This window comes from Camelus ferus, chromosome 11 (assembly GCF_009834535.1).
Source record: "Camelus ferus isolate YT-003-E chromosome 11, BCGSAC_Cfer_1.0, whole genome shotgun sequence".
Taxonomy (NCBI): Eukaryota; Metazoa; Chordata; class Mammalia; order Artiodactyla; family Camelidae; genus Camelus; species Camelus ferus.
The window spans coordinates 27,620,925-27,642,343 of record NC_045706.1 but is presented as its reverse complement, the minus strand read 5'-3'; the positions used below and the strand labels follow the sequence as shown (position 1 = coordinate 27,642,343).

Here is a 21,419-nt window from a genome sequence, read left to right as displayed (position 1 = left end):
CCTCCACCCAACTTTGGACACCAGTTGCAAGTCCAGGTTGTTACCTATGCCTCTCACTCACTGGCTGTATATTGGAGGTTCTCACGACCCCCTCCTTGAGTTCAGTTATTGCCTATAGTGGCTCACAGAACTCAGGAAAAGTTTACTTACAAGATTACATTTATCATAAAAGGGTACAACTCAGGAGCAGCCAGCTGGAAGAGATGCATAGGGTGAGTGAGGTGTGGGGGAAGGGACCCTCCTTGGGTGTGCCCGCCTCCCAGCATCTCTACATGTTCACTGTCTGGAAGTTCTCTGAACCCCTTCAGTTAGGGCTTTTTTTTTTTTTTTTTAATGGAATCCTCATCAGATAGGCATGGCTGATTAAATCCTCAGCCATTGGTGACTGATCTCAATCTCCAGCCCCTCTCCCCTCCCAGGAGGTTGAGTGGTGGGACTGAAAGTTCCACCTCTCCAGTCACTTGGTTCCTTCTGCTTGGCAGCTGGCGCCCATCCTGTGGCCGGTTATCTAGGGGCTTTCCAAAAATCACCTTTTTAACATAAACTCAGGCATGGTTGAAAGGGACTCATTATGAATGTTAAAAGATTCTCCTTTCACCTTTATGGCTCTTAAAACTTAGGAAACCTGAAGGGTACTATGAGCTCCGTGCCAGGAACAGGGATGAAGACCAAGCATATATATTTCTTGCTATAAATCACAGTATCACAGGGGAGGACCAGGAAACATTTTAATGGCTCTCCAGACAAGGGATACAAAGGTCCCTTCCTGTCTCTGGATGATACTGTGTGAGTGTGGACTGTTAGTCACTGTTGCAGGACTCTTATGTGGATAAAGTCGAGAGAATATCAGGGATGCTGACTGAAAGCCCTGATTTTGTTGAGCCACTAAATTAACATAACCTGCAAGACCCTTGCCTCTAGGCGAATGCCTGTATGAGATAATAAGTGACCTTATTACAGGAGCTACGTGCATTGGGCGTTCTGTTACCTGCAGCTAGCAGCATTCCTAGTTGTTTTGGTCCCTAAAGAGCTTACGTGGCTACTGGCAGATAAGGAGCACATTCAGGTATCATTAGATCACTGCATGGTAGCAGTAAGTAACTCAGCACCAGCCAAGCTGTTACAGGCACTGTAAGGTGGGAGAGGATGGGACAGATTGGGAGCTGCCAGCTTTGGGAAGAGTTCGTGGAGAAGGAGGAGGGGAGGTGGCCAGTGGGTAGACTTGAGGTTACAGAGGTGATTCCCAGCTTGGGCTTTGAAACCTGCCTCTACCACTCATACCAGCAGTGGGATTTTAGAGATCAAGAATGACAACCTCTCTTGGCCTCAGTCTCTCATCTGTTAAGTGGGGATATAATAAGGCCTAAATCATGGCTTTGTGAGGATTTGAAAAGACATTGAGCACAGCGTGTGGCCCATGGCACGCTCTCAAATGAAAGCCATTGTGATGATTTTTCCTGGGTCCTAAATCACTGTCACTGTCACTGCAGCCACACTCCCGCCACCTGTCCTTAACCAGCCAAAATACTTCCTCCCTCTGGAGATCCAGGCTCACCTGATGCAGGTGGGCATGAAGAAGAAACTTGCTGGTAAAGCAGATCTGTCTTGAGGGATGATTCTATTTGTTTTTGCTTGTGCTATGGCTTTGTTCTACATGGTTTTAGATTTCAGGGCTCAGCTCTACCCCTGAGCCCAAATTTTCCCCTTCACATAAATCCTGAACTGGTCTCCAGGCTCGTGGCTTTTTGCTGGCTATGAATTTGGACTCCCTTGCCTTGCAGATCTTGAGGTACACCTCCTGACCTGCCCCAGTTGGATGTTCTGAAGATAAAACCTCCCTACTGATGAATTGGCTCACAGGTTGCCGTGAGCCTCCAACTTCTCCTCCAGAGCACCCCTGACAACAGAGGAGTGTGAACACAGTTTGAGTCTGCCACAGTAAGAAATGTATCTGAAGCCTCATGTCTGATCTTTAATTCATGTGGATTTTGCAGCTTACTTCCTGACTTTAACAGGTCATTCTAATAGAAAAAGTTCACAATAACTTACCATCAGGAAAGAGTACAAAGAACTTCCATAGCCACCCTATTAATTAATGCGTGGAGTACAGTTGCAACGAATCTAACTATTTTTTTTAGTATTGGGCTGAACTGAAAAGAGAGGTCAGCTTCTTTCCTCTGTCCAAGGTTATAATATGTCAAAACCCCAGATCCTTGTAACACTGCAGCTGTGAAAGGCAATAGTTCTTTGTGCACTAGCTTTGGGTAATCACCGATGAGAGACAACTGGAACACCTTCAAAGTGGTGGGCGGGTGTAGCAGGTTCAGGCTTCCGTTGATGATAAGCCAGATAGCCTAGGAAGTGCTGAAAAATCATTCCCTGGCCTGGTGGTGCCATTGAGCTTCGCCTCTTGCTGCCCTCGGGGTCTTTGACTGGTCTGCCCTGCTTCTTATCTGGTTTCATCCATGTGACGTGAATTCTGCAGCTGGTGTCTATCTGCCTCTGCCCTTTTGTGTCAGATAGAATACATGTAACAAAAGGCCCAAATAGATAGTGGCTTAAATCATCATGACACTGAATTATGTCAGTACAATGTCTGATCCAGAGTTGACGAACAGCTCAAAAATGTCAACAAAGACCCAGGCTCTATTGATCTCTCTACTCAGCCATATTCACTGTGCTTGATTTTCCTAAGTGTATTACCTTTTGATGGCAGGATGGCTGCCACAGCTCCAGCCATCATGCCCTCATGTGAGCACATTCAAGGCAGGAAGGAGGAGGAAAGGGTAGTTTCTTCTATTAAAGGATAATTGCTATCTCTTTTATCAGGAAGCAAGAAGCCTTTCAGCAGGTTTGTCTTTATGTCTCATTGACTAGAACTATATCTTGACTGCAAAGGAAACCTGGAAAGTGAGAATCTATGAAAAGCAAACGAGATTACTGTGTGGGCTTTAGCCCAACCATGACTCAGCTTCTGGGGCAAGAACAAAACCAGAGTCTGTAGTGAGGAGAAAGGGGAGATGGCTTTTGGGTAGCACTAACAGTGTCCCCCACAGTCTTTCTAATTTTCTGTGTCACCATCAGCCTACTGGCTCAAGCTGTGGGTCCACACCCTGCCTATCTGAGGAGACTTCAGGTTCTGGAGAAAGGATGGAACACTCCCTGCATTGTCATACCTTCCTTTGTAGCTGTTGATGCCCTCTTTGGGATTTGTTATAAAACCTGTCAAAGGGAAGAGACAAATCTCTTTGAGTTGTCTTCCAACAAATCTCATAGAGTTATACTTTCTGCCAGGCCTGAGGGAGACAGATACAGCTCTTACCTCAGCACACTGACTGCTGACTCTTTAGAACAGAGGTTTTTCTGAAGAAAGGCTGACCACTAGCACCCCCCAACCCCCTCCAGTTATTCCCTAAATCAAGCTTGGATAAAATGACTGTCTCTAGTAATTGGCTATTGTTATAGACAAAGAATCCACAGGTCTGCATTGCTTTCAAATGCTGTATGCTTTAGGAGGGGCATGTGCGGAAGCAAGGGCACAGACTTGGTAACTCATGCTGAGATATGAGTCCTGGCCTGGCCAATATGACCTTGGGCAAGTCCTTGAACTTCGCTGGGCCTCTGTTTATTCCACTTTAAGTAGGAGACCTAACAGCCACCCCAAGGTTGCTGTGACGATGAACTAGGACAACTGAAGCCAAAGGATTTTAAAGGGAGAAGCCTGTGTGCTCCAAAGGTCCTAGTTACTTCTTGCCTACAAGGCTTCTTCCATGAGCACTTTGTTGGTTTTGTATTTGTACTTGAACTTGGCCACCTGCTGGCTGACTGTTAGAAATCAGTTCTGGCTCATTTGGGAGCAAGGTTCTGACACCTCTTTGGCCATCTTGCCTCCTTTTTATTTTTTTTAATGGAGGTACTGGGGATTGAACCCAGGACCTCGTGCATGCTACACACACGCTGTACCGCTGAGCTATACCCTGCCCCTTTCTTACCTCTTTTTAAGCTTTCCCAAAGAGCTGGTGCCAGGTCTCTGGCTTCTTGATTTGTGAGTATCTGTGACAGGCTGTTCCCCTCTTTTCTTCCATTGCTATTTTTTCTTTTATTGCTGAAGTAAAATTTATTCACAGTAAAGTCCATAAATCTTTAAATGTACTGTGTAGTTTATGTATTTTTCTGTGTGTATACACCCGTGTCAGTACCAGACAGATCAAGATACGGAACATTTCCATCACTCCAGAAGGCTTCCCTGGCCCCTCCCCACTTTCCCTACCTCTTTCCCCACCTCCTGTTCCGTCAGCCCAGCCTGTCCTCACGTCACTCAGTAAGTGTTCTTGAACTTCCTCTGAAGTGGCCTTGTACGCCCTGTACCTCACATAGTTCCCCCAAGACCTTTGCTTCTACTTCCCTTTTTCTGATCAGTATTAGGCAGCCCGTCAGCCGCTCTTCCTGATAGGTGGAGCTCCTCCCTTTGGGCACCTCGCCCTTGACGGTGTGCTTTCATTTCTTGAGATGGGCAGAGCCCTCTGACATGCCTCCCTGGCAGGGGATGTCCAGGACCTGTGGAGACCTCCAAGGGCCCCCAGGCCGGGCTTTCCTCCCTCTTCCTTCCCCCGGGGGCAGTGGTGAGGCTTTGTCCACTCTTGCTCTGAGAGAAGCTGGGTTGGGGCTGGGGGTTGGATGCGCAAGGCAAAGGTTTCTGAGAAGTGGCCTGAAGTGAGGGCAAGCTAGGGAGACTTATGAAATAGGGCCTGGAGGGCTAGGTTCAGGTCCTGGCAGGAGGCAGAAGAGGCTGGGAGGCTTTAGGGTGGGAGTGGATAAAACTGGATACCCAAGAGAGGCCTGCACGGCAGGGGATGCTCACTAAACATCCAGGGATTCTGAAAGTGGTCCTTACCAGATGTGAGTGAGTTCGTCATCAGCCTGGGGCCTCCTCTGAGACTGAGGGGGGATGGGGCTCTCAGATAGGCCCCGCCCCTGCTGGCTGACAAGGCTGACCCTAAGTGCCGTGCGGCAGGAAGTCCCTCATGTAACAGCACTTACTGGGACACCCCCCCCCCCCCGCTGTGCCGAGCAGTGAGCTGGCACCAAGGGCAGAAGGAGGAATCCAAGGTCTCTCAACCCAAGGAGTTCACTGTCTAGACCAGGCTGCAAACAATGGCCCATTTGCACCTTGGTTTGGCTCTCAGACATGCTTGCTTTGGCCCCCATAGTTTAAAAATTGAAAACTTCCCATAGAAATATGATTTCTGGCTTCTTTTGACAAATCAGAAGATCTGGCACTCATGGTCTGTGCTCCAACAACTGGTGGGCTAAGAAGTGGCTGCTCCCCTCCCCGCCCTCCCAGATGGGCACACTTAACGCTGGTTTGCTGCAGTCCCCACCACTCTCTATGGCATCACGCCTGGTCCTCTTCACTCAGTACTCCCCAGCCTGGGCCCAGTAGACATCTAAGCTGATTTTGATGGGAGGAGTTAGTGCAGGCCTCACAGAGGAGGGCGGTGGGTCTTGATCTCCTGTTAGAGTGTGTCTTCCTCCAAGTCTTCTCAGCCTTCTACTCCTCAGGGTGAATGCGCTCAGCAGATGTTTCCCGAGAGAGGACTTACAGCGAGTGCTGGGGGTAGGGGAATGAGTGGGAGAGCAGATGCTAAGGTGATGGCACTGGGACCCATGGAAGTGTTTCGTAAATGATGGGCTGCCTGGATCAGAGTCGCATGGGGGTGCTTGTTCAAAATGTAGTCCTACTGCCACAGAACCTGGAGGAAATTTCCCCAGGTATTTGTTGGGGTCACTTAGATTTAAGAACCACAAGGAATAGGAGCCTGGGGCTTAGAGGGCAGCAGGGTCAGACAGAAATCATATTTTTTAGGTCAAGGCTGGGGACCCCACTCCAGCTTCCAGCCCTCTGATGGAGCCTTGTTCTGAACACCAGCCCCTCTCCTGGGCACAGCTGAGGCCCCCACTGGTTAAGGGCAGGAGAAACATCTCCAGCCTTCCTGCCTCTGCCCCTGCACCTGGAGGAAAGGTTATGCTTGCTTTTGCCAAGCCTTGCCATTTCCCTGAATCTTTGTACTGTCACCTGGGCAGGGGGCCAACTTTAGGGAGAAGGACAGTGGCTGGCTGGCAGGTAAGGGCCACCTTCTCTCCCTTGCACCTTCTTAGCCAGGTGGCCTGTATACAGTTGCTGGGCTCTGGCCAGGGGGCTGGAACTATGGCCCTGTGCAGGGAAGGAGGAGGATTTGGTGATTTGTTGAAAGAGAGATGTTTTCCTGAGTTGGGGATGGGGGTAGGGCTGCCTCTGCACTTCTTTTCCCTTTGGAGCCTTCTACTGTGGGGCCGGAGCTGTATGCTGGGGTGGCCAGGGCGCGGTTAGGCTGAGAGGAGGAAGGAGGCATTGCTCTTTGCGTCTTGAAAGTGGAGGGTGGTGCCCCCAAGAGTGAGTCCCTCCCTAGGAGTGGGGTGCCTAGGGAGCGAAAACTCCTTCTCAGGGCCCCGAAGTGGCCACTCCACTCTTACCTGAGAATGAGAGCCTCCTTAGATGTCATCTCACTTACCTTCCCCAGTCCCTGTCCTGCACCCTGTGTCCCCACACCTCAGGGAGCTGGTGAGATGTGCTGGGATTGCAGGCAAAGAAGGGGAGGGCAGGACATTGAGAGCATCCTTGTTTCTTGGACAAGATCACTGGTTCTCAACTTTGGCTGCACATTGGAAGCCCCTGCGAGATTTACAATATCCTGATGTCTGGGCCCTGCCCCCCCAGAGGTTCTGATTTAACTGATCTGGGGTGCAGCCTGCCATTGGAATTTTTAAAAAGCTCCCCAGGGGATTGTAGTGTGCAGCGAAGTGTGAGAACCTCTGATCTAGACAGTGTGGGGTGGATGCTGTTCACTGGTTTTCCTTTCATGTGTTTTCAATGTGAGCAACAGACCACCAGTCTTGACACAGACTTCCAAGGGTAATACAAGAACCCTTAGAGGGAAGCGGCTGGGGTACGAGGAGAATGGAAAGAAAGCCCAGTTTCCAGTCTGTGCCAGACGCATCATACTTTTATTTAACAATCGTCCCCGGGAGGCTGGTATTCTCAGGCTCAGTTTCCAGATGAGGAGCCTGAGTCTTGGCTGTGTTAACCAGGTCGTCTGGGTCCCATTGCTGTGAGATGCAGAGCTGTAGATGAAACGGATGTGTGACAGGCAGCTGGTGGGAGTGGAAGTCGGGGCTGCTGCTTTCAGACTCATTTCTCAAACTAAGCATTTCTGGGGCTGGCTTGGGGGGTCTTGGGAAAGAACTGAGCCCCCAGCTCCTCTCTGCCACAGGAACATGCCACAGAGGGTTCTGAAGATGCGGAGGGAGCATTTAAGGTCAGGCTTGGAAGCTGCTGAAAGTTGCTTTAACTGTATGCAAAATAATCATCACACTGGCTTCCAAAGCTGGTGACAACGCTGTGAGCAGCTTTTTGCAGTGGTGGCAAAGTCCCCTATATTCTGCTGCCAACTCTTTTTGCTTTCTCAAGCAGGAGCAGTGGGGCAGGGAGAAGTCCAGGCCCGGTATTGAGAGATCTGTCTGGAGCCTTGCCTGACCACTTAGTGGCTACCGCACCTTGGGCATGGGACTTAGCCCCTGAGTCCTAATGTCCTTATAGACGTACTGTTGCTACGATGTCTCTTTTCTCTGCCCTCCCCCTTCCTGACCCTGATCTCCCCGACCCTGCTCTCCCCTCTCTCACTCAGTGATATTTGTTCTCCTCTCAGACCCTCCTCTGCCTCTCCATGGCCTTGGAGCCTGTGGCTCTGCCCTGCCATGGGGCAGGTAGAGGGGCTTTCCTCCTTGAGCCTCAAAGGCAGGGCTGGTGGTGAGGGGTAGGGACTGGGGTGGGGAAGGCATGAGGGATTGAGTTTTTTAGTGTTTCATTGGTCTTTTTAAAAAAATTGAGGTGAAATTCACACAACACAATTAATCACTCTGAAGCAGTACAATACAGTGGCTTTTTGTGCATTCACAGTGTTGTGCAACCATCACCTTTCTCTAGTTTCACAACTTTTCATCACCTGGGAGGAACACCTGTACCGTAAGTTATCACTTCCCATCCCCTCCCTCCCCACATCCCGGGGCAACCACAAATCTGCTCTCCTGGTCTATGGATTTGCCTATTCTACTCATTGACATAAAAGGAATCACACAATATGTGAATGTCTGGCTCCTTTCATTTAAAATAATGCTTTAACGTGACAACATGAAATTGTAGAGTGAATCAGTGCTTAATCACTTTTTATGGCTGAATAGTATTCCATTGTATGGTTAGACCACAGCTTATCCCTTGATGACATTTGGGTTGTTTCCACCTTTGGACTGTTGTGGATGGTGCTGTTATGAACATCTGTGAGCAAGTTTCTGCTAGAATACCTATTTTCAGTTATTTTAAGCACGTACCGAGGAGTGGAATTGCTAAGGTCCTATGGTGATTCTATGTTCAACTTTTGAGACACTTCCAAACTGTTTTCCACAGCAGCTGCACCTCCCTTTAGTTTTAAGATTATGTTCTTTTTTTTTTTTTTTTTAATGGAGGTACTGGGGTTTGAACACAGGACCTCATGCATGCTAAGCATGCAGTCTCCCTCTGAGCTATACCCTCCCCTCTCCCTCTGAGCTATACCCTCCCCTCAAGATTACGTTGTTCTGAGTGCAAAGATAATACAACACTCTAGAAAGTTTGGAAATTATTTATTGAGCAATTTTAAAAAGCTTTAAAGTGATTAAAATTATTTAAAAATTTTAATAAAAATATGTGCTTATTGTAACAATTCAAATAAAGAAATTTCTAGAAGAAAAAAGTTTAATCTGCTCCCCACCCCCATCCTACTCCTTTCCCAGTGGCTGACCAGTGTTAACCCTTTGGTTTGTATCCTTCCAAACATTTTCCAGGCATTGATATATAGTTTTTCAATTTTCTTTCTAACAGATTACATATCTTCATATTATCTTGCTTTAAAATCTTTCTATCCACTTCTTGTAAATTCTGATTGCTCCAGTGACTGTCTTGGAGCCAGGCTGAGGGTCCCTGGGACCCTCAGATCTGAGGCCTGACCTTGCCCTGTTTAGAAAATTTCTGGGCCTCGGATACACACAAGACTGTCCTTGGGTGGCTGGATAGCGAATGTACTGTAAATTTCCTTTTGTTACCTGCATTTACATTTTTTTAAATGAAAGGAATACGAATTGGTTTTATAATAAGAAACCTAAAGTAAAGAAGAAGAATCAGGGCCCCAAAGGCCCCGGGCACATCTTGTGTCTTAATTTAGCACTTACTTCATTCCTCCTTCTTGCATAATGAGTTGTTTACGTGTTTGCCTCCCTCGAGGGCGGACAGCACATCTGCTGCCATCCCTACTCCCGCGGCCCCTCCAGGGCTGTGGCTGAGGCTGCAGAGAAGAGGATAGGTTCCCAGGAGCCCCTGTGCCCTCAGCTCAGACTCACAGAAGGATGGGCATCTTCTCTGGGGTCAGGCCTCGGCCGGTCACGCTCCCTGTGGGCCACCCTCGTGGGAAGCTGACAGGGGCAGTTATTTCTGGCGGACTGGCCAGGGTGCCCGTGGCAGGCAGCACCCAGCTGAGGAAGTGATTAGTGCTGCCAGGAGCAGGAAGCTGGGAGAGGCTTGGAGGCTCCGGCTCCCTTTCAGGAGAGTTATAAATAGCCGGTCTGTTGGCGGAGGTGGAGAGCCTCACACACAGGAATGGAGGTGGGACAGTCAGCGCCTGGCGGTACGGGGGTGGGAGCTGTCTTCTTGGGCTTGTCTGTCTGTCAGTCTGGTTTGGGAAGGTGCTGGGCCGTCTCACTGGCTGGAAAGGGGCATGTGGTCTGTGCCCCAGGATGCCTGGCCGAGGCCCTCCTTCTCCTGCCTGGGGTTCCCCCATCTGTCCCCACAAGACTAGCCTTCCAGGGCTCATGTTCCTACTTGGGGCATCACAGTAGCCCCACAGACCCCTGCTGGTCCCAGCTTCCTGCCTCAACCTTTCCATGTGGAGCTATTGAGGGTCAGGGTGGGAGTCCAGAGCCCAGGGTCATTTATAGCATTTCCAAGGAACAGTCTCCACTGGTGCTGGGCAGCTCTGTGCCTGACTCATCCAAAAATACTTTATAAATAACCTGGAAGAGGGACGTGGACTGTCCGCCCCCATGTCCCCCACACTCTGCGGGCAGGTGGCAGGCACTGAGGGCCCCAGGGCTTCCTAGATGTCAGGGTAGAGCCACCCTACTCTGGCTGGGAGCCAGGGCCAGGGATGCTGGGTCGGGGGGCATTTGTCATCCTCTGCTGATTGGCCTTGTGGTGTGATCCTGGGGCCCCAAGGAGTCCTCCTTTCAGCTATGATGTTCTTGGTACCCCTGCCTTCTGTGGGGTGCACTGGGGATTTCTGGCTGGGCAGACTCAGCCAGTATGGGCTAAACTTGTGGGTGATCCAGGACAGGTCACTTCCCCTCTCTGGGTCTCAGACCTTCTGGTAAAATGAGAGGATTGAACTCGTCTTGTCCAGTGGTTACATTTTGGATTCTGTGTCTGGCACATTGTAAGTGTGGATGAGTGGCTAAATATTCCCACATCACAAGATGGGTGTGGGAGGTGTTTCAGGGGCAGAAGGAGGGGCAGTGATCCACATCTGGAGCCCTGCGTGCTAGACAAGGAGAATCTCTCACTAGTGAGGGCAGGTGGACACTGGGAGCCTCCAACACAAGGACAGCAACTGGAGGGTCGGGTCTGAAGGGTGTGCTCAGGTAGAGCCTGATTATTGTCCCTGAGGAAGAAGAGCCATTTGACTTGTGTCCCCATAGGAGGCAGACTAGGACCTGGAAGGCTGATTTCAGCTTGGTGTATCATGTCCTCTTACTGCTAGAAGGTTTCTGACTTGTGAGGTAGTGAGCTCCCTGTCCCTGAATGAATGCTCTTCTGTAAGGATGTGCAGGAAGGGAGTCCCAACAGAGCGAAGGGGTGCAGTTCAGAAGTTCCCAATGTGGCAGGGAATCCGGATCCTTGAAAGATTCCTGAGTTCTCCCACCCCCCACCCTTGGCCTACTAAGTGGGACTCCCAGGGGTGGCGGCTAGGAGTCTCTGAGCTCCGTGGTTCCCATGTCAGCCCCACAGTTCTTTGATTCTGATCTCAGATGTTTAGGGCTAAATATATCCCAGCCCCCTTACCCTACCTGTCTCGTGCCATGTAGGTTTCAAGCACTTTGCAGTCACCAACATTATGACAGTAAATGAAGATCAAGCAACGACCTCAGGAGACCATGAATGTGGTCTTCATCAGCTGACTTGGCAGCCACCACAGAACCTGGACAAATGGCCTCCTTGGAGGCCACTGAAGAAACAAAGGTCAGGCATCATGCTTTTTAGGGTTATTATGCCAGAAGGGTTCCAGGGATCTTTTGAAGGAAACAGAACCAGAGGGCTCCCAGTATATTCACCAAGATACTCTGCTCTGTCAGCTGGTCCAGTTCAAACCCAGCCCCTGTTAAGGGGGAGCCTGGTGCAGTAGGAAGAGCGTGGCCACAGGCAAGTCTGCAGGCCTGATCGGACTCCCTCCTCCTCCTCACTTGCTGTGTGACTTTGAGCATGTCCTTTACCCTCTCTGGGCCTCTTGTTTGTAAAGTGAGGGGGTTGAACTTTCAAGTCTTCCCTGACCCAACATGTTATAATATCTCAAAAGACTAGAAGCTGGGATATTTGCCTAGCTTTTGGCATCAAACATTGTTCTGACCTGTTTTGTTGCTGTGGAGTCTCCTCTCCTTACTTCTCATTGGAGTCCTGGTCCCTCCTTTTTTTCCTCCATCATCCTGGAAATGTGACTGACTTGGCCGATCAGACAGGACGGCCTTGCAGCAACAGAGCCGGGACAGTTGGTGGGGAGGGAAGGTGTGAGCATGTGGTTGTCCTCAGGCAATGGGGATGGACCCAGGGGCCCCTTGTGGCTGGGGCTCCGAGACGAGGCACCAGGGCTGGGGAAGCTGCCGGGAAGCTACAGGCCCCGCCTCCAAGCTCAGCCTGCGGATTCCATGTTAATCACTGCAAAAGTCCCAAAGAGTGTGAGGCCTCCCAAGGACACTGTGGCCAAGTGTTAATGTACAGGACGCTTCTGAAGACAGATCTGGATTAGGGCTGGGGGTGGCAAGGAGGCATTTCTGCCATCTCTAGAGGGCATGCCCAAGGCCAGGCATTGCATCAGCACTGTTTCCAGCTTCACAAAACCCATGCAAGAGAATATTGTTTGCCCCGGTTTTCAGATGAGGATTGCAAGGCCCAGGTTAAATGATGGGCTTGCAGATACACAGCTGGTGAGAGGCACAGCAGGATTTGAACTCAGGTCTGGCTGATTCTAAAGCACACAGGGCTCCCTCTACCTTGTGCACCTTCTCTTCTGTAAGGAGTGTCATTCTCCTAAAGCGTGAGCACCGTCAGCCCAAGATTCTGCATCTGTCTATCCAAGGTTGGGGGTATGTGCATGTAAGTGAACGTGTGTGCAAGAAATGTGATTTAGAATAAAATTGCACTAGAGAAATTTGAAGTATCCTAGGGTAACCTATACAGCATTGTCGGATTACAGCCTGAGGTCTACCTGGTTGCAGAGCTGGTCATCGGGGAAATGGAGGTGAAGAAGCCCTGGCCCCTAGCCTTGAGCTCGCATGGCCCCAGGAGGCCAGCTGCAGGACTGTTGCAACTGCTTGTATTTCTGGGGAGGAAGGTGTGACCATGGTTCTGGAGGCAGAGCTAGAGTTGTCTCCCAAAGGATGAGTTGGAATTTGTGTGGCTGTTAGAAGTGTGAGAAGAGAGTTCTAGGCAGCTGGAACAGCATATGAAAGAAGCTCAGAGGCCCAGCGGGAAACTGGGAGTAGCCCTATGGGGCTGGAGGAAGAGAGGAAGTAAGACGTCGGGGTGTGAAAACGGGGCTGGACAGGTTAGCAGGGGCAGACTAGGGAGGCCGTGTGTCTGTGTGACATTGGCTGAGCCTGTTTTCTCAGATGTAAAATGGGAAAAATAAGGCCTTCTCTTTATACAGGGATGTTGTGAGATTTAAAGATTGAATAATGAAAATAAAATGGATGGCATTGGGTCTGACACAGGTTCAGTAACTGGTGTTACTATTGTAGTTGTTGGTAATGATGATGGTGGTAATAATAGTAACAACTGGGCTTCCTAGTCCCCTCTGGTCTATTCTTAACACAGCAGCAAGAGTAATTCAGTTAAAATATGTGGCAGATCATGTCCCTCCTCTGCTCACAAGCCCCAGGAACGCGTATGAGCCACAGTCTTTATACTAGTCTTCCAGCCCCTACGTGACCTGACCATCCCCTATCCTCTCTCCCCACATGTCCATACTGCTCCCTTTCTATCACTAGGCTCCAGCCACACTGGCCTCTTTGCTATGCCTTGAATATGCCTGCTTACTCCTGCCCCAGGGCCTTTGTACTTGCTGCTTTTTACTGGAATGCTCTTCCTCAGGTATCCACAGGGCTCACTCCCCAGCCTCCTTCAGGTCTTCACTCAAATATCACCTCCTTAGTAAAGGTCTTTGGCCAAGCTATCTAAAATCTCAAACTGCCTCCCCTAACCCATCCCAGCATTCCTCATTTCCCTTCCCTCCTTTATATCCCTTCTCTGCTTTTATCAGCTTCTAACATACATTTTTTTGTTTATTGCTTGTGACTCCCATTATAACATACGCCCTATGAGGGCAAGGCTTTTTGTCTGTTTTGTGCCCTGCTATATCCCAGCATCTAGCTCAGAACTGGGGCTGAATAATGAATGTTGTTATTTTTATATTAATCATCTCCGGAGCATGGAGGGTGGGTTGGACCAACCTTCCCCCACTGGGTGTGGCCAGCCCATCACCAGGGGCCTCCAAGTTCACCTTACTTCTTTGGAAAGACATTTCCTCCAGTTCTTCCTGTCTCTCCAACAGGAGCCCAGGAACTGCAGACTTCCAGCTGACAGCCTCGTCCTCTCTGCAGGCTTCCCCGCTTATTTCAAAACACAGCCCCCTCCACTTGCTCCGGGGCTCCCTCTCTGCCAGGAAACTCAGTGAGCATGGGGGTGGGTGGATGGCTCATTTCAGAGGAATTTCCCTGGTTCCCAAAGCAGCCCAGTGACTGGGAGCCCTGGAGCCGCTTGGCCTGATTAGATCCTGGGAGCAGGGCTCCAGCTGCAGCTCTCCCATCCAGCTGGAGCCCCATTCTAAGGCCCTTGTGCATCCTCACTCCTTCCAGATCACCGGGCTGAGTCCGAGCCTGGGAGGAAGGTACCATAGTCGCTCAGTCACTCCATTTGGCCAGGCTCCTGCTCCTGTAGGAGCACCTCCTGGAGCCACTTGCAGGGGTCGCTAAGATCCCCTCCACTCCCAATAGCCCCCGTCCCATTTGCTTATGCCCCATTGGAGGGGCTGACAGTCTGATACATTTCCCATTTATCATGTCCCCTCAGAGACCTTTGGGAGACACGATGCTTTAATTCTGAGGTGTGGCTAATGGAATTGCAGTCTGGCAGAGGCAGGATTTTGGGCTTTTAGTCTCTGAATTCCCACTAGGGGAGTGGAGACTGGAAAGAGGACAGACTGGGGTTGGAATCCTGACTTTCTTTATTCATTAGCTGTGTCACTTGGTAAGTTGCTGGCCCATCTGGAAAATGGATATAGTAAAGGTGCTACTTTTTCAGGTGGCTGTGGGGATTAAGCTGGATGATACGAGACCCTCAGCTCAGGGCTTGGCACAGAGTGAGGCCTCAACAACTGGGGGCACCACTGTGGCTACAAGATGCTGGATCTGTCCCCGTCCTGCAGAGCCCCGAGCACGCAGCGCCCAGGCATCCTGGGCCTGTTGGAAGCTCTGCGGGGGTCAGCTGGTTTCCTGGAATCGGTCCTGGGCACGAGGCGAGGGCTCCTCCCCCCAGGGCCCCGCTTCTATCTGGCTGTGGATCTCTATGCAGAACTGGGTTGTCACGAGCGTGGAGGGGACAACCTCCCCCTGATCCTTCCAGCTTGTTCTTTCTGCCTGACCACAGGGCCCCCGAGGAGGTGGGCCTCCCTGGAACCCATGAGGGCCTCCCTGCTCATTGTGTTGGGTGGATTCCTCTGATACTCGGTGACTTAAATTTCACAGAAGCCACTTGAGGATTCCAATTTCCTGCTGTCTTGTGTGTAAAATGACTCTAATGAGGGAGAGAAATCCAGACATGTACAAGCAACTGTAAGACAGGAGAATTTACAAATCTCAGGTGTCAGCCCTGTGAGAGCCCTTAGGGTCACGAGGCTCACTCTCTGCTTTTAAATGATGAAGACCCTGAGGTCCAGAGAGGGACTGTGACCTGTCAAATGTCACACAGCTAGTAAGAAACTGAGCTGGGATTCAAAGCCAGGTTCCCCGACTCCTTAACTAGTGCTCTCTCCACTGCCCCCTGCCAGCCAGGACACTGGGACTGGAGTCCAGTCTCTGACCACAGAGCCTGTGCAAGTAACCATGACACCACACTGCCATCAGATGGCCTCTTCCCTCTAACACTTGACCCCAGCCTTCTAGAAGGAGGCCATCAGACTTGAAGAGGCTCCTGCACTTGGCTTAAAGATGGGCTTAAATGCTGTGTAGGCTGGCGCCCCACTCTCTCCATTATGAAAATGCTGCCCAACCTCAGAGATTTCGCTGGGGGGAAAGGGTTCCTGCCACTGAGCCTAAAATCCCCGGGGATTCCTCCGATTCCATTTCACATAATTACACTCTCTCATGTCACAGGCACTGCCTCTCCTCCCTCACAGGGCTTCACGCCCTTAGAGTCTTGCATGCAGTGATCCTAGTTTACTTAGCTTGGCAAAGCCCAGAGTGTGGGTCTTTTCATCTGTTATAATTAGTCCACTTCCTCTGTTCCTGTATTGTCTCAGATATTTCATCTCTGAACATCTTCCAGTTTCAGGGTATCTTTCTGGGACGGTGGATGCCAAGAATCCAGTGCCATAATCAGGAGAGATCGCATTAGAAACAGATAGAGGAAGGGAGGGGATCCTCTGGGCAGAGTTGTGCCCAGACTGCCAATAACGGGACCGTTTGGAAGGTCCTCCTCCCTTCCTGGACACCCAGGGCTGCCTAGGTGCCAGTCTGAAGGCAGATAGGGCTTCCCAAATGCCCTCCTGGGCACAGAGGATGGACAGAGCCCTCTCTGAGCAGGGACGTAGGTTTAAATCTGTCCCTATGTCTCCTCTCTCAGCCTCCTCTCACCACCCTGGTCCAGCTTTATATTCATTCAACAAACATTTATTAAGCACCTGCTCCACGCCAGGCCTAGGACTAGGCACTGGGGATACTATGGTAAACAAGAGGCACAATGTCCCTGTCCTCAAAAAGCTTATGTGCTAGTGCAAGGGTGAGACAATAAACAAGCAAAGCAACAGATAGATGTGAGCAGGTGCAGTGCAAGGAGGCCTAGGGCAGAGACCAGGGGAGGAGAGTAAGGGGACACCTGCAGTGGGTGGTCCAGGAGGGCCTCTGAGCAGTGGCATTGAAGCTGACACCTGAAGGCAGGAAGGATCCTGCCAAGGAAAGATGTGGGAAGGTGGGTTTCTGGAAGAGGGGTTAAGATGTGCAAAGTTCCATGCAGAAAAGACCTAGCTGAGAGGAGGAATGTGTGGATGGTCAGTGTGGCATGAGCTGCGGTTGGAGGGGGAGGTGGTCTAGACACGGAGGGGTTTTATACACTGTTGGAAGTGTCCGGCTTCCCATGGGCTCACTATGTGGCCTGAGCAAATAACTCGTTAAGCTTCTGCTTTCTCTTTGGTGGGATGGAGTTAGTAATTCCCCTGCACAGGCTTCTCTGGAGGCTTCGATGAGATCTGTGGAAAACACCAGTGCTAAGCCTTCCATATGGGGAGCAATTCATATATTTATTTTCACCTCTAATTCCTCAAGGAAAAACATCTCAACGCCTTAGCTCTTTTTCCATCCTACCCCTGTCCTCAATCCTTTCTCCTCTCAAATGTGGGGCTCTCCCCATTCCAACTGACACCCAGACAGAACTGGTCAGACTTCAGCCTTAACAAGCCCAGTTGTCTGAGTTGTGCACTGTCCAAATGGTGATACAATGGGAGGGGGTTCTGCCTTCTTCTCTGTGCACTGGCTCACGTCCCTCATTTCACCTTGGTTCTCTCTTTCTTTCTGATTTTTAAATTGTTTTAATTCATTATTCAGTAGGTTCAAAAAGAACAGTTCTGGAATGTGTATAAAGTACAAACAATAAGAACACAGCGTGTACTCATCACTCAATTTAAGAATAAGAACACTGCCTTCCCATATGGAGTCTCCTGTATGTGGTGTTCCCTTCCCTCACCTGGAGCTACCCACCTTCTGGAATTGTGTGTGTACACATACATTTGCTTTTCTTAATAGTTTGCCGCTTATGTTTATATACCTAAGTAACATTGCTTTAGTTTTCACATGTTTTGGGACTTTATATAAATGGAACCACACTGTATATATTCTTCTGCCATGTGCCTTTTAAATTCAACATTATTTTTCTGAAGTTACTGCTGTATGTGTTCTATTGTAGGAATAGATCATGATTTAGTTATTCATTTTCTGATCTAAAGATAGTTGGGTTGTTTTCAGTTTTTTTCTTTTGTAAACAGTGCTGCTATGAACATCCCTGTTCATAATGGAACACATACATGCAATGATATAGACTATAAATCTAGGAGTGGAATTGCTGGAATTATAGGGGATCATGCTGAATTGTTTTCTAATATAGAATATGTATTCTAACGTAATACGGAAGTGTTGTGAGTCTTTGTAATATTTGCTCACTCAGAGGGTGGTATCTCATTGTGTTCCCCCTCGATTTTCTGGTGTCTACACTGAAGCAGCTGTATTTGGCTTTGCTGAGGTTGCAGTTAGTTACTCTCTCCTCTTCAGAATCTGTTTCCATGCCCACCTCTACCCTTCTTGCCTATGGCAGAGAAGGATACAAGCTTCCTCCTCTCTTGGACCTGGTCCTTGTCTCTCTCCTTTATGATCCCACTCCCTCCCTGCTTCCCTCCCATCTTCAGCATACTCTATGATTCCAGAGTTTTTATATGAGTAGTGTGGCAGGCATGTTGGCCGTGTACCGTCTCTGGCTATTTTCAACCTCTTCTTCCGGACTCACTCCTCCTGTAGAGTCTGAAAATGCCAGAAACTTTCCTGGCTTCCCTTGCAGCTAGAAGTGGCCATGTGACCCACTCTGGACAGTGAGATGTAAGTGGATGTCTGCTAGGAGGCTTCTGGGAAATCTTTTTAAAGATCTATCTCCCTGAGATAAGGAAGTAGGCTTTTCTCTTTCTTTCCTGCCGTGGATGTTTATATATCCAAACATGATGTTTGGAGTTGCAGCAGCCATCTTGCAACTAGGAGGCAGTAAGTCTGAGGATGAGAAGCCAGTGTACTTAGGATGTTGTAGAGAAAGAATGGGAAAAGGCTGGGTTCTTGGGGACTTTGCTTAGCCACTGAGCTAATCCTGGAGCTTACCCTTCAGACTTATTATGTTAATTAAATGTCTTTATTGAATGTTAGTAGGATAATCTTTTTTGCAGCCCAAATATCCTGACTGATAGGGGTATCCTTGTGTGGATTTTTTCTCTCTTGCTTTTTTCCTGTTATTTTGTTTACAAGCTCCTTTTGTGCTCCTCCAAATGCCAGAGATTCAGTAATGTCATTCCTGCCACTCCAGTTGCTCTTAAACTTTCTATAACATTTGGCACTGTTCGTCTATCCTTCCAGAGGACTTTGCCTCCCTGGGCTTCTGTGATGCTTCAGGGTCCTGGGTCTCCATCTGCTATCCTTCTCGTCTTCTTGCACTGACCCCTTCTCACCATGAGCTACCCTCCTGAACATCTGCTACTGACTTGGTGTTAAACTTGACTCTTCCCAGAGATCATTTTATTTGCTACTTAATAAAACCTCTGTGACTAGGCTCTGAGAGGTTAATTAACTTGCCCAAGGCCACCCAGTTAGTAAGTGACACAGCTGGGATTTGAACTGAAGGATCTTCAACTTCAATTGTACCATCCTGCCCAAGGCTAGACAGTAGGTCCCTTTCTCATAGCTCTCTTTATCCCCTCTCCCAAGGTCAAGTGACTCATTCTTATGGCAGCAACTATACTTTTATAGAGAGACCTCCCAAGTCTTAACCTATAGTTTTGCACTGTCCCTAGTCCTAAAAAATCACTGATGTTTCTCCTATCCTTTCCAACTGGCATGTATAGAGTTACCTAATCTGCCTTTGTGATTTCTGACCATGGCATCTCCCAGCCATGGAGATGGATGGACAGTCCTGCATCCTCTTTATCTCCCCTCCCTTCTTCATCTCATGTATTCAGTCAAAAGCAATAGCCTGTGGCAACTCCGCTTAAAATGTTTCTTGAATCTGTCCCTTTGCCCTCATTCTTAGGCAGTGCCCACCTGGTCTAGCACAATAGCTTCCTTCCTCCTCCCTGCTTCAGTCTCCCCTCCTCCCCGCCCCTTTGAATCCATCCCTGAGATGCTCTCAGATGACCCATTTCAGTACATTGCTTTCCTTATGCCCCTCACTGTTCGGCTCCTTGGCAGGCTCTCCAATGTCTCACTTCCATGACTCTTTATGGTCTAGTTCCAGCCTTGTTTCTCTCCAGAGTAGTTCAAATCAGCTGGCATGGTCTGCCGTTTCAGTTATACCTTCCCTTTCCTTAACTTCCAGCTGCCCATTTGTCCAGCCCTGACTGACCTCTACCTCTAAGTGTCAAACACCTCATCTTTCAGAGGACTCCAGTCACCAGACCAGCCGACTCACCCCCTTCTCAGATTTTCCATAAGGATTTTCCATAACACTCACTGAATGGGTCACTGGGCACCTGTCAGTTTCTCCCTGGGTCACGGTGTTTAAGCTGAGTTTCCCAGACAAAACTGTGAAGTCCTTCATGATTGGAACCACACCTCTCTCTGCCGGAGGCTCAGTGTTGTAGAACTGAACGCAGACATTCCCATTCCTGTAACTCAACCCACATCCTGTACAAATATTGACTGAGCATTTACTATGTTCCAGGTACTATTCTGGGGATGCAGCTGAGGAGACAAAAGTTCCTGCTCCCAAGGGGCTTATGGTCTAATAGGGAAGACAGAGAAATAAACTTTAGGAAGTATGACTGTTTTGTAGGGAAAGTATAGGATGCTTATAACAGGAGCACCTAACCATGACTAAAATGCGAGGGAAGGCTTCCCCAAGAAAAGTACATTTTATTTTTTATTTAATTCTTTTACAAGTCTCAATTTTTTATTATTAGAATCAACAAAGAATAACACTTCAATAAATATAATTAGAATAAACAAAATATAGGGAAAAAGAAGATAAGAACTGTACTAGCCAAGGAGGTGAATTTTAAATTGGGACTTGAAGAGAGTTATCCAGGTGAAGAGGAGGGAAAGAACATCTCAGGCAGAGCATATATGCAGGCTTGGAAGTGATACAGGACATAGCTTGTTTGAGGGACTGAAAAAATAAAAGATGCACAGGGCTGTGGGTTGGTGTGGAGAGTGCGAGGGAGAGAGGTGGTGGGAAGGGCTGGAGGGATGGGCAGGGGCACATGGGCGGGGCCCAGGAGAAGTAGGAGCCAGGGTGTTGTGGCCTTGGTGAAGAGAGGGTGATACTTTTTAGCCAAGGAAGCTATAGGTATAGGGAAATATCCAGGGCTGCAGAAGGAGGAATAGGTGACAAGGAGGCAGGGAATGGTGAACTGGCTGGCAGAACTCTGAAGACTATGGAAACATTTCAATCGTGAGAACCTGCCCTGTGACCTGGCCAGTGGTCAGGAATCCTAAAAGCTCTGTAGGAGTCTACCAGGCAAAGCAGTGTAAGAGAGCAGCCATGAGAGAGGTGGGTATAAACCCCCGTTGGGAGGGGGATGATTCAGGAGAGGCTTCCTGGGACTGATGGGCTTTGAGATGCATCTAAAAGGTGGGATTCACAGTGCTGGATGGGTGGGCTCAGGACAGTATTCTCTCCTTCCTGCCAGTGCCCAGTGCCTGGCCCTTGGCTAATGGCTTCTGGCTCTGAGGCCCATGGTGGCTGTTACCTCTGGGGGACACACTCTGCTTCTCCTTCCACAGTGGGAGCTGTCCTTGGGAGAATGGGGTGACCAAAGGCCACTTCCTCGATTTCCTACCTAGCCTCTACCAACCTAAGCAAATACCTACTTTCTTTCTACTTTTTTTCAACTGGTTCAAACAAGAAAAGCCAATAAGTGGGTCTGAAATGAGGTCTTTATCTATTGTAGTACCCTCCCCTCTGCCCAGAATAATTCTGTATCATCTACAAAATAAAATTTTCATTTCTATTCATTCCTTCCCATAAAACAAATCAGATGTAAAATGATTGGTTCTAACACCATCTCAGA

The 21,419-nt window shown here is 49.1% G+C and overlaps 1 protein-coding gene across 3 annotated transcripts in view; it reads left to right on the top strand.

Annotated features, from left to right (window-relative positions):
• Positions 1-21,419, top strand: part of GOLGA7B (golgin A7 family member B) — a 63,840-nt gene that overhangs the window by 21,622 nt on the left and 20,799 nt on the right. The window contains exons 1-2 of one of the 3 annotated variants that reach the window (XM_032491150.1): positions 9,553-9,730; positions 11,206-11,359. The exons of the other annotated variants lie outside the window; for them this stretch is intronic. The gene's annotated coding sequence lies outside the window, so the exon portion shown is untranslated. Of the gene's footprint in view, positions 1-9,552; positions 9,731-11,205; positions 11,360-21,419 lie in introns of those variants that run through there. 3 annotated transcript variants of the gene reach the window in all.